Genomic DNA, 12,295 nt, shown 5'->3' with positions numbered 1-12,295 from the left:
GGACATTTCTGGAGACTTCAAAAAACATCCCGGGAGGTACGTATTTTTGCAGTTTTTGTTTTCACAAATCCGTGAGAGGCCGCTGTGTGCGTTTTTTCATATCTCAAATTTCTCTCCTGAGTGCCGTTTGTTCTTACGCAAACCCACCAGGCCGCTGTTGACCGACTGTCTGACTGACTGAATGACTGATTAAATGACTGGTCGGTAGACCAATCAACTGACCCACCCTCCTCCTTGCCTAAACCCAACCAATTTTATCGACTGACGATTTACGAAAGCCGTCCAGAAAAAGAAAAGCCCTCGTCTGATTTTTACCACGTTTTCAGATTTTACCACAAACACCCTGTTATTCACTCCTTCATTTTATTTTTTGTACTCTGTTTTTGTCTTACCTGATTTCTGGAACTGCTCTTCTCCGGACTTGAACCCCATCCTTGTTGTGGTCAATTCCTCTCTGCGTCTCAAGTCCGCTGACGTACACAACGAGCTAACGGGACAAACTGGTTTGGGTGGGAAAGTAAGCATTCAGCCGGCAAGCGTGAAAAGGAACGGCGTCATACTGCCCCTTAGCTGTAGTTTAAAAAAATTAAATGGAGCCATACGTACTTGCAACTACATTATTCGCGGTCTCTAGAAACATCCGAGCCCGTGTTGAAAACAGACCTGACTGCTAATAGTACTGCGCCTTTTTGGACTAATCCAGCTGCCATAGTCTCATCTTATGGGTTGTGGTGAAAAAATATTTGTTGACAGTGCTTTACCAACAATTTCAAACAGAGAGAGAGAGAGAGAGAGAGAGAGAGAGAGAGAGAGGGGTGGAGGGAAAAACATTACCTGATGGATCGTTGGAAATATTTACGGAAGATGACTATGTCACAGTTTAGCCAAATTAGTTCACGCCTCCCCCTGCCGTTTGTAATGCAATAAAACATTGTTTTCCAGCTGCAGCAGCGCTTCATTCTCAAAATGTATAGTTTGTCTAAAGTGATGTACACAAATTATCCTCTTGCTAAAAGTGACGTCACGCGAATCGGCTTCAAGGTCCAAGCGCTGTATGAAACTGTATGGAGAGACTCATCAAATGGTAATTATAAAAATTTACAAAGCGCTGTAATACTTTCGATAATCAGGAATGCAATGTATATATCCATGCCTAATATCCAATAGCCAAAAAGTGAATCATTTTTTATAAACTGTTAAATTTAGATTTTTGTGAAGCAGCAAGTCAAAAGACTGTTGTGTACACCATGATTTTATATAAAATTCCCTTTAATTTTCCCTTGACAAATATTTTTATCAATTCTAATGAGGAGCAGCTTGGACCCGGAAAGAGTATTACATCTGTCACCAATACGTCACGATTTGTGGATAGAGTACACTATGAGCAGGGATACAATCAGCCAGTGCAGTCGTCCCTCCATAGTAAAAAGCAACATTTTGTGTCTGCTGGTTTGTTTACCTGCGGGATTTCCATTGGCATTTTCTCACATGTTAATTCTGACCAATCGAAAAGCAGTTTTATAAACGTGTTTAATAACATCTGGCCAATGAGTGATGTGGATTTTGTCACATGACTGCATTTGGTTCTTTTCAACTGGTTCGGACCAAAGCAATAAGTGTGGTGTGAAAAGGACCCAAAAAACGGCAGAAAAATGCCACAATGTATCATTTGTTGTCCAGGTCAAATGCATCAAACCACAGATGTGAAAGCATCCTAAATGTCACTTCAACAACACTAATATCTTAGAAAATGTCTAGACAAGTAATATAGCTGCAAGCAGCAAGGATCAGGGCCAAGCAGCCCAGCGGCCACATCATAACCAAGCGTGGCAACTGTAACAGGACGTGATGCTGACAACAGGGCTGCGGATCCAAATGCAGGTTTATTAGAATGGTCAGGCAAGCAATAGTCAACACAGGGGCAAACAGATGTATACAGGCAATCCAGAATCACAGTCAATAGGCAGGTAGATGGTCAGCAAGCAGCAGACAGGAATAAACAAATAAACGGGGCGAGGATCAAAAAACATGGAAAAGCGAGACAAAGGAAAACACGTTGTAGTGTCACATAAACAAAAGACAGGACTCTAGCCACTAGAGTGAGTGTATGTGCTGCTTAAATAGTGTAATCAGTCCTTGACAATCCTCCAGTAGTGTGTATGCAATCAGTCAGGATACAGAACGTGTATGTGAGCAGAGTGCATGTATGGAGTTGTAGTCCAAGAAATGGCGGATTTGTAGTCCGTAGCGATGTGCATGTTTTCCAGCGATCTATGGAGTTCGCTGGTGATCGTGACAGCAATGAGCTACAGAGCAACTGGAAAACTCGATAACTTTTTGGCAGCATGGTCTGAGTCAAATTTGGTGGAAATTGGGCTAACGATATATGGAAAGTTCAAAACAACACATTTTTAAACTAATTTAAGATGGTGGACAGGAGGTCGTGTCAGTTGGGAATACATTTTATCGAAAGACGCAGACTTCAAACGTCCACACAAGCCGAACCGAGCGTTTTGAAATGAGACAATTTGGCCAACAGGGGACAGATCTCGTCACCTAGCAAACCGTAACAGCTGCCGTTAATAAATGGTAATAAAAAATTGTAATTACTTTTTTCATAGAGATTTTAAAACTAATTTTAAGCCATAGGTCTCAAACTGGATTCCTAGAGAGCTGCAGCTCTGCACAGTTTTGCTCCAACCCTGATCAAACACAGCTGATTCAACTACTTGAGGTGTTCATAAGTGTCTCGAACACCTTGATTAGTTGCATCAGCTGTGTTTGATCAAGGTTGGAGTAAAACTGTGCAGAGCTGCAGCTCTCTAGGAATCCAGTTTGAGACATGTTTTAAGGTATCTGAAGGCAAAGCAAGGTTTACAGAAGCTGGAAATATAGCTCCTTTGACGCATACATATGTAAACTGTCTATAAAATCACTTTTTAGTAAGACATGTCATACTCTTTTTGTTTTTTAACGTGTTGAGACTTCCAAGTAAAATAAGCCTAATTTTTGGAAATGTTGAAAAGCGTCTCAAAAAAAAAGTTGATGACAAGCGAGAGCTAAAATAGTGTAAAATTATCACAAGCTTTAAGATTTGTTGAATAAAAAAACAACAACTCTTCTGCTGCATTTATTTGTTCAAAACACAATAAAGGGGGACACAATGGCTTAGTGGTTAACACTGTCGCCTCACAGTAAGAAGATCGCTGGTTTGAGTCCCAGCTGGGTCAGTTGGCATTTTTGTGTGGAGTTTGCATCCTCTCCCAATGTTGGCATGGGTTTCCTCTGGATGCTACATTCGCTAATGGGAAATTAAATAAACTAAGTTGGCTGCAGTGTATGAGTGTGTGTGAATGTGAGAGTGTATGGGTGTTTCCCAGTACTGGGTTGTGGCTTTAAGAGTATCTGCTGCGCAAAACATTTGCCAGAATAGTTGGTGGTTCACTGTGGCGAGCCCTGATAAATTAGGAACTAAACTGAAGGAAATTGAATGTATGAAAACGTGAACAGTATTGTCTAGCTGCTCCATTTCATTTAATGAAAGCAAAGAAGCAAATGAAAAGGCTTTTAGTGCAGGAGTCATTTCTAAGAACATGTTTAAGATATTTTCTTTGTGATTGTGAAGGTTTGAGAACATGCTGGAAGTGTCGGCCTGGACAATCTGCCTTATTTCCATTCAACTAAAGACAAAAAGAGAAAGTCATATGGTTTGGAAAAAAACGAAAAGACGGTGTATTCATAAAACCACAAAAAAAAATCCTGATAAAACTCTTTAATTGTCCTTCCGTTATCAAGCTCACGCGCTGACTCCCCCCCAAAAAGAGCAACATTTCACATCTAATTACCCAAAGCTTCTCTTTACCATGTTCCTAATCTCCAGAGAGCCCAAAATTTTATACAATAAAAAAAGATCGGCAGCTCCTCCGCAGACGAAGCTTTTTTTCGGGCCCCGCTGAAAAGACAAACCCTGACCGGCACCAGATGTCACTGGACCGAGCCACATTGAGAGCAGTCAAAAGCGTCCGAGGAGCGAGGGGGAGGAGGGAGCGAATAAATTAATCACTCGCTTTTCTCTCTCTTTGATGGAATTAAGCTCAGCGATCGGCCTTCGCTGTGTGAATGTCCGTGCGTTTAACATTTTTCTCTCTCTCTCTCTGTCTCCAGGCCTGATGGGAAGCATGAGGCCACCCAGAGGAGATGAAGGACAGAAAGAGAGAGAGGTAATCCCTCCGTTGTGTAGGGGTGCGGGCCCCTGTCCTTTACCCCCACATTATCCACCCGAAAAATCCTCTCCGCACCCCCATCTCTCTTACTCTCTCCTGGTGTGTCTGCATTTACATACAGCAACAATGTGTGTTGCACCGCACTGATTAGTTGTAGGGGGAGGTGTTTGTGTGTATGTCTGTGTGTGTGTGTTGAATCGAGAAATGTGAATAGAGATCCGTTATTGGCTCTTGAGTTGGTTTGTTGTTTTGTTAACGCACAAGAAAACACTAAAACACTAGTGCTTGTTTCTAATTGCCATTACAGATGATCCTTCAGTGTCACACGATTCTTCAGAAGTTTAATACAAATAAGAATCCAGCATCAAATGTGCAGTAAAAACTGAACCTGAAACTGGAGGAAACTGAAGACAGTTGGACTGACAGATGCTTAACATCTTCCACATAAACATAAACCAGGCTCATTCGGATTACGTACCACTATATACATTTCTGGAGAGCGCCAAACACCTTCCAGGAGCTACATTTTTTGCAGTTTTTGTTTTCATGATCCACTAGAGGTCGCTGCATATGCTTTTTTAGATCTCAAATTTTTTCTCACGAGTGCCATTCATGCCTGCTGTTCTCGTGTAAATCCACCAGAGGCCACTGTTGACTGACTCACTGACCGATCGACTTACCCACTCTCCTCTTTTTCTGAACCCAACCGATAGTGTTGCACAGTCAAGCACAGATTGACCAGCGCCCGCCCACTTCCCTAAACCCAATCGATAGTGTTTTTAAAAGCACAGATTGACCACCCACTTCCCTAAACCCAACCGATAGTTTTAAAAAAGCAATGCAAAAAAGAAAAGTCCTCGTCTGATTTTCAGATTTTACCTCCTTCTCACCATGTTATTTACTTGTTTAATTTAATTTGAATTTAAAGGGACAGCTCATATATAAAAATGAACATTTCCTCACATTCATGTGGGGAAACTTTTAAACTCTCTTTCTTCTGTTGAACACTCATTCATTCATTTTCCTTAGGCTTAGTACCTTATTACTCAGACGTTACCACAGTAGAATGAACCACCAATTATGCCAGCATATGTTTCACATGGTAGGGTTTAGTAGTCTATGCTATAGCCTCACAGCAAGAAGTTCGCTGGTTTGAGTTCTGGCTGGGTCAGTTGGCATTTCTGTGTGGAGTTTGCATGTTCTCCCTATGCTGGTGTTGGTTTCCTCCGGGTGCTTCGGTTTCCCCCACAGTCCAAAGACATACGGTTTAGGTAAATTGAATAAACTAACTTGCCCGTAGTGCATGAGTGTGAATGAGTGTGTATGAATGTTTCCCAGAACTACTGGGATGTGGTTGGAAGGGCATCTGCTGTGTAAAACATATACTGGAATAGTTAGTGGTTCATTCTGTGGCAACCTCTTATAAAGAGACTGAGGTGAAGAAAATTAAATGATTAATGTACAAAATGACTTCTACAACTTATTTAAATTGAGTTGAAGAATCACAATTCGGAAGTTTTTTCAGCACAACTCAATTGATTTATTTTTTATCCACTTAAAATAGAAAAAAACAATTATGTTAACTTAATTTGTGTAACAACAACACTAAGGAATTGTTTAAAATCTAGCATTTTTTACAGTGTTTATAACTTTATCCAAGATTAACTGTATTAAAGAATTCACACAATGAAGTCTATACAGCATTTATCTTCTTTTGTACACTGAAATTTCTTTTTAAATTCAACCCAAATAAATAGTTTACAACCACTTAACTTAAAACAATTTAGTAAATCCAAGGAATCATTTCTAAATATTTTTTTCAGTGCACCTAAATACACTGTATAAAATGGCAGTGGTCTTTTTGTTAGAAAAAAATTTAAATGCTACAGTATAAAAAATTTGTTGCCTGTTTAACAGTAAATTTCCTTAATATAGGGTGCATTATCATAAATTGAACTGCAAATTGACTGAGCAAGAATTCCCTGCAAGACACTTCACTTTTATGTTTTTTTTTAATTAACTAGCTATTTCATGGTTTATTTTCTCATCAGTGATGTACATTACATTTTTGTTACATCCAATTTTGATGAATAATGTTACTTTAGTGTCACATCACTATGATGGCGTTTAAAGGTGTGAATGACATCTGGTTTTCTGAATAAAGAAAGGTCAAAAGACAAACATTCATTTGAAAAATTAAATCTTTTGAAAAACTTTAAATGCGAAGAGATGATGCCAACTACCAAAGATTTTGACTACAACAAATACACTTAATGCACAAATAGACTTTACTGAATATGTATGCATATGAGAGATTTTTTTCAACAATTTTGTAAGCATAATAGTTTTAATAACTCATTTCTAATAACTGATTTTCATGATGACAGTAAATAATATTTGACTTTATATTTTTCAAGACACTTCTATTCAGGTTAATAAGTTTAACTAGGCAGGGTAGGGTAAATAGGCAAGTTATTGTATACTAATGGTTTGTTCTTTAGACTATTGAAAAAATATATAGCTTAAAGGGGCTAATAATTTTAACCTTAAAATGGTTTTTAAAAAAATTTAAACTTCTTTTATTCTAGCCCAAATAAAACAACTAAGACTTTCTCTAGAAGAAAAAATATTATCAGACATACTGTGGAAATTTCCTTGCTCTGTTAAACATCATTTGGGAAATATTTAAAAAAGAAAAGAAAATTCACAGGGGGGCTAATAATTCTGACCTCAACTGTATATGCTATATAACTATATATAAGCAGGTTAACTATGTTTATATATAATAACTTTAACTGTTAAAAGCTATCAGTTACTTGTTAATTAGTTATTATTAACTTAAAAGGTTATGGTAACTAATAACCTTTTGATTGTAATGCCCCTTCTGTAAAGCTGCTTTGAAAGAATAACAATACTGAAAAGCACTATAAACATCATAAAAGTCTTTTTTAGGCTCAATAAAATAAGGAAAATTATTAATAAATGGACACGTTAACTTCTTTCCAACACAAACCTATAATAAACAATAGACCAGTTGTCCCAAAGCCTTCTTGAGAACTAAAAGACTCTTTAAAGGGATCGCAGAGAAATTGAAATAATTAAGTGCAGCACACATACAATACTAACAAAACAGAAGGCTCCCTATAGATCACTTTAAACCGCCTCAACAATTAGTGTTGGAGCAAATCGGTGCAGTGTCACATTACTACCCACACCCACACTACTTAATGAATTAATCTCACACTAAGTCATCTTATGCTAACACCATTAACTAAAGTTGACTCTGGGGTGCAGTGACTCTCCAGAGAGCTGCTCCGCCAAATCCTATCTGGACGTAGCGATTAAAAACATCTCTCTGGGACTACTGTAATTTCAAGTCCAATTTGATTATAAAAAAGACACCCATTTTGTCAGCCCCATCAGGACATTCACACGTCAATCAGCAGCCCCATCTCAGCGGACGTCCCTCTAAACACTAAACAAACACAACAGGCACTAAAGAAAACAAGAGCGCTGAAGTTTGAAGAGCAGAGCGGTCTGTCAGGTAAGAGCGTCTGCGGTGGTTCACATCTGAATGGGCCTCTAATTAGCTGCATATCTAACGTGGAGGGCTCAGTGGAGTTAATGACGCTCCATTTAGGACACAGCCTTTGGCTAAGACTACGGTTTCTTCAGGATATCCTGAGTGTTTGTTTATCTGATACTGAGGCAGGAGGGAGAACTGGGGACTGAGGAAAAGCCTTTTAAAAAAGATCATTCTTTACTCATAGAAGCAGTTCGTTTTAAGAACTCTCTTGTTTTGAGGAAGAGTCTTGGTTTCTTTTTCCCGCCTTTTTTAAAATCTGCACTGATTGAATCTGTCACTGCACTGATTGTCAACACACTCTCAACAGGTACTTGAAAATGTCTGTGAAATTTATCTCTCACATTGTAAGGTTGTTCAGTTTAGTTCCGTTCAAGTAAGTGCCAAAGATTTAGAATTCATTACTCATGTAGTTGTGCGTTTTTGATTTAAGAACTTGTAGGCTAATTTGTCAATCTATAAGGCTAGTCATTATCAAGCTGTAAAATATATAGCTATTAAATCAGTATCTGAAAAATAAGTTGTACAATCTTGTAAAATTTGAAGTCTATCTACAACTTAATGAACATGTTTTAATTAAAAAAACACTGTCAATACACAGCGATTTAAATTCGTGAAAAAATACCAAATAGCTAAATTAAATAATACATGCAAATTATATTCACAAAAAGCAATCATATTTCCCAATAACACTGAACTTAATCATTTTAATTTGGTAATAAATTAATAGTTATTTTAATTTAAATAATAGTAAACAGAAAAAATTATCATAAAAATGCAGAAACTATTAAATAACAGGTTTTTTTCAGTGTAATCTCACGAGAATACATAACTATATTACCTATTGGTGAAAAAGGAGCTGCTAAACCCCACCCTGGCCCCCAAACCCCAGCCCTAACCCCAACCGTGATTAGAGGGATGTATTCAAATGTCAAATTAGCCGATAAATCAGAACATTTCGAATTCTGAAAATGAAAAATGAATCATAAAAATACAGAAACTATAAATGAATAGCTTTTTTAACAGTGTGATCTCACTCATCTTTATTGTACTTCATACAATTCATATATAAAATAGTCCCATATTTAAACCCCACCCCTGACCTAAACTGTTATTGGGGGATGAGCAAATTGTACTAAAATGTACAAATTAGCCACTAAATCAAACCGATAAGAAGTGTCATGAGTTTCTATTCGAACAATCAAAATCGAGCGTTCCATTTATTTGTCTAATTTTTATTATTTTACAGACTTAATTTTATATAATATATTGTTTCAAGCAACAAAATGGCAACAAAAGACTCTTTTTAAGACTCCATAGTTGAATTTTCAATTTCAAGATTCCGTAATGAATTTCACAACCATAAGTGAACAAAAAATTAATCATAAAAATACAGAAACTATTCATTTAAAGCTTTTTTAACAGTGTGATATCACTAGAATACAAATTACAGATTGGCATTAAAAGTAGCTACTTCATAAAATTTCATTCATATAAAAACATGGAATATTTAAAAGTGTGGCCCTCAAACCCCACCCTTAACCGCAACCGTAATTGGGGCATGAGGAAATTTCACAAAAATGTATGAATTAGCCACTAAGTCAAAACATTACAAATTGTGAAAACTAAAAATGGATCATAAAAATACAGAAACTATTAATGAATAGATTTTTAAACAAAAGAATACATAACTATATTACTAACTGGTGAAAAATCTGCTACAATGCCATATTTATAAAAATGTGCTATATTTAAACCACACCCTTAACCCCAACCGTCATTGGGGGATGAGCACATACTAAAATGCACCGATTAGCCAATAAATCGAAACATTACGAATTGTCGTAAGATTCTATCAGAACAATCAGAATCAAGAGTTGCATTTATTCATCTACTTGAACGTTTTTTAAGCATCCTTAGGAAAAAAGGTACAAAATCTGTTTCTGGGACGGTACCTTTTCAAAAGTTACACTTTCGTACTTTGCAGCAGAACATTAGTACTTTTAGGTAACACTTTTGTACTTTTAAGGTGCTACGAGGTTTTTACTTTTTAGGTTGTAATATGTACCTTTAATAAATATGGACCAATTAGGAACAAAAATGTACCTTTTAAAAAGGTACCGTCCCAGTGACAGATTTCGTACCCTTATTTCTGAGAGTGTGTTGGCGGCTCCAAGTGAGCATCCAGAGCGTTGGGTCATGTGTGTGTGTGTTGATCTGGACGGAGACTGTGCTGAGTAAGAACATACACTGGGGCTAATGAATGCATGTTTGCCCCCAGCCTTTAAAAAAAGCGCCCTGAAACACATCTCCCTCCCCCTGCGCTCCGACCACCTGCCCCTGCCTGCTTTATCTCCAGATTTCCAGACAAAGCCCAAGGGATCCTGAGGCCTAATCCTCTCCATCCCTCTCTCTCTCTCCCTCTCTCTCTCTCTCTCTCTTTTCCTCCATCCCCCCTTCTCTTTCCCCCCCATTTACACACACTCACCCTCTTCTTTTAGACAACATTTTGCATGTGATGCTAATCATTGGCTAAAATGCGATGACAGTAATTACGAGAGGTAAAGTGACATCATTAATTGTCGACTGAAGGAGTGGGGGATTTGCCTTTTGGGAGTGTTGGGTTCAACTTCTTGAAAATGTGTGTTTAATTAAGAATTGAATGATTTCTATGAGGATTTTTCTTCTGTGGATGACGTTAAACGAATTATGACCCAATACATTTGATTTTGTGACTCACACTCATTAATCGTTAAGGGTGATCTCTTATGGGATAGTTCATCCAAAAATAAAAATTATTTCATTGTTTACTTGTTCAAACCCTACTTTAGTTTTTTCTATACAAAAGAAGATCTTTTGAAGAATGCTGGTTGATGGCACCCATTGTATAATAAGTTTATATATATATATATATATATATATATATATATATAAATTAAGCTTATATATAATATGCTTATATATAATATACATTATATATATATATATATATATATATATATATATATATATATATATATATATATATATATATAATGTTTTTTAATGATATACAACACTATATCACAATATATTACTTTAAACTATTACAAATGTTAATAAAAGTCACTTTTTTACTTTTCGAGGTTAAGACTCTAGGAAGATTAACATCTCATAATGCTATTCAAAAGCATAAATTAATGAGGAAAAATAAAAACATGAATCACAAAAAATAGAAAACTGCTAATTTAATTATAAGATATTTTAACATGGTATGAATGTTACCAGCATTCTTCAAAATATCTTCTTTTATGTTCAACAGAAGAAAGAAACTCATAAAGGTTTAAAACCACATGAGGAGTTTCTATACAAACTTTGTACAATAAAAGTAAATAAAATCAACTAAAAATGTTTACAAAGTCACATTGACCCAATACTAAATTGATCAAATAACTATCAAATAAAATCTTTTACTATGCAGCACAATCCAGAATGTCATATTTTGACAATGAACATTAATAAACCACATTTACCTAAATATTTTACTATGAAAAAGAAGAAATAACAGATTTGAATGTATTGGGAAAAAAACATAGTTTGATAATCAGATTTCATCAGTTTTAAAATAGGTTTTTGCAAAAAAAAAAAAAAAAAATAAAAATAAATAATGAAAGTGAAGACTAAATAAAATGCTACAGTTTCTTCTCGCTTTCATTTACAAAAATTAAGAAATATGCAAAATTTCTTTTCAATATTTAAATGACAAATCATTATGTTAATTACATCAAAATCTATTTCAACTACCCTTTTAAAGGCAAAGTTACTATAATGAAACTATATATATTTTTATAACTCGTTGTCATACGTTACAGAAGTTACTATAATAAAGCAAAGAAAATCTAAATAAAACTATTAATTAATACGCTTAAATCCTTTTTTTAAATATAAAGTGATTTATATTATTTGCATTATTTTCCACTATCAGGATTTAGCACAGAATCAGTGACTAAACTTCTATGTGAATACCAGAAAAATATCCTAATTTGAAAATTATTCTGTAATAAATAGTATCATTAATTCGATACTGTTAAAAAAATGTATCTGACAGGTAATTTACAGACTTTATACAAAGAAATACCAGTTATTTGACAGATGTTTTTCTGTATCTATTTTAAAATTCCACCTGAAATCTAACAAATAATTGCGGTAACACTTTATTTTGATGGTTTGTTTGAGTATTAGTAGACTGTCTGCGTAATATCCGTTGATACTGCACCTTAAACAAACATTTAACTGACTAAGAAACTTTGCAAGTACATGTCAACTTACACTAACCCTAACCCCAACCCCAGTCTACTTATGGTCTAAAGAGAATTAGTTGGCATGTAGATCCAATGTAACTTAAATTCAACAAACTGACCATCAAAATAAAGCCTGACCCTAATTGCTTGCATTTTGTATTAAATAATTTTTCTATTTTTAAAAAATTTTCTGTAACTTCAGAGAGTAA

At 35.7% G+C, this 12,295-nt stretch overlaps 2 protein-coding genes across 13 annotated transcripts in view; one reads left to right on the top strand and one right to left on the bottom strand.

Moving 5' to 3' along the window:
- The window catches only part of otx2a (orthodenticle homeobox 2a), a 238,850-nt gene that overhangs the window by 28,554 nt on the left and 198,001 nt on the right, over positions 1-12,295 (bottom strand). The window lies entirely within an intron of this gene.
- The window catches only part of gprin3b (GPRIN family member 3b), a 72,015-nt gene that overhangs the window by 16,839 nt on the left and 42,881 nt on the right, over positions 1-12,295 (top strand). Inside the window, exon 3 of the mRNA XM_087237761.1 lies at positions 4,165-4,220. The gene's annotated coding sequence lies outside the window, so the exon portion shown is untranslated. The remainder of the gene's footprint in view (positions 1-4,164; positions 4,221-12,295) is intronic.

The sequence above is a fragment of the Danio rerio genome, chromosome 1 (genome assembly GCF_052040795.2).
Source record: "Danio rerio strain M-AB ecotype USA chromosome 1, GRCz13ab, whole genome shotgun sequence".
NCBI lineage: Eukaryota > Metazoa > Chordata > Actinopteri > Cypriniformes > Danionidae > Danio > Danio rerio.
This window is presented reverse-complemented; position numbering and strand designations above follow the sequence as displayed.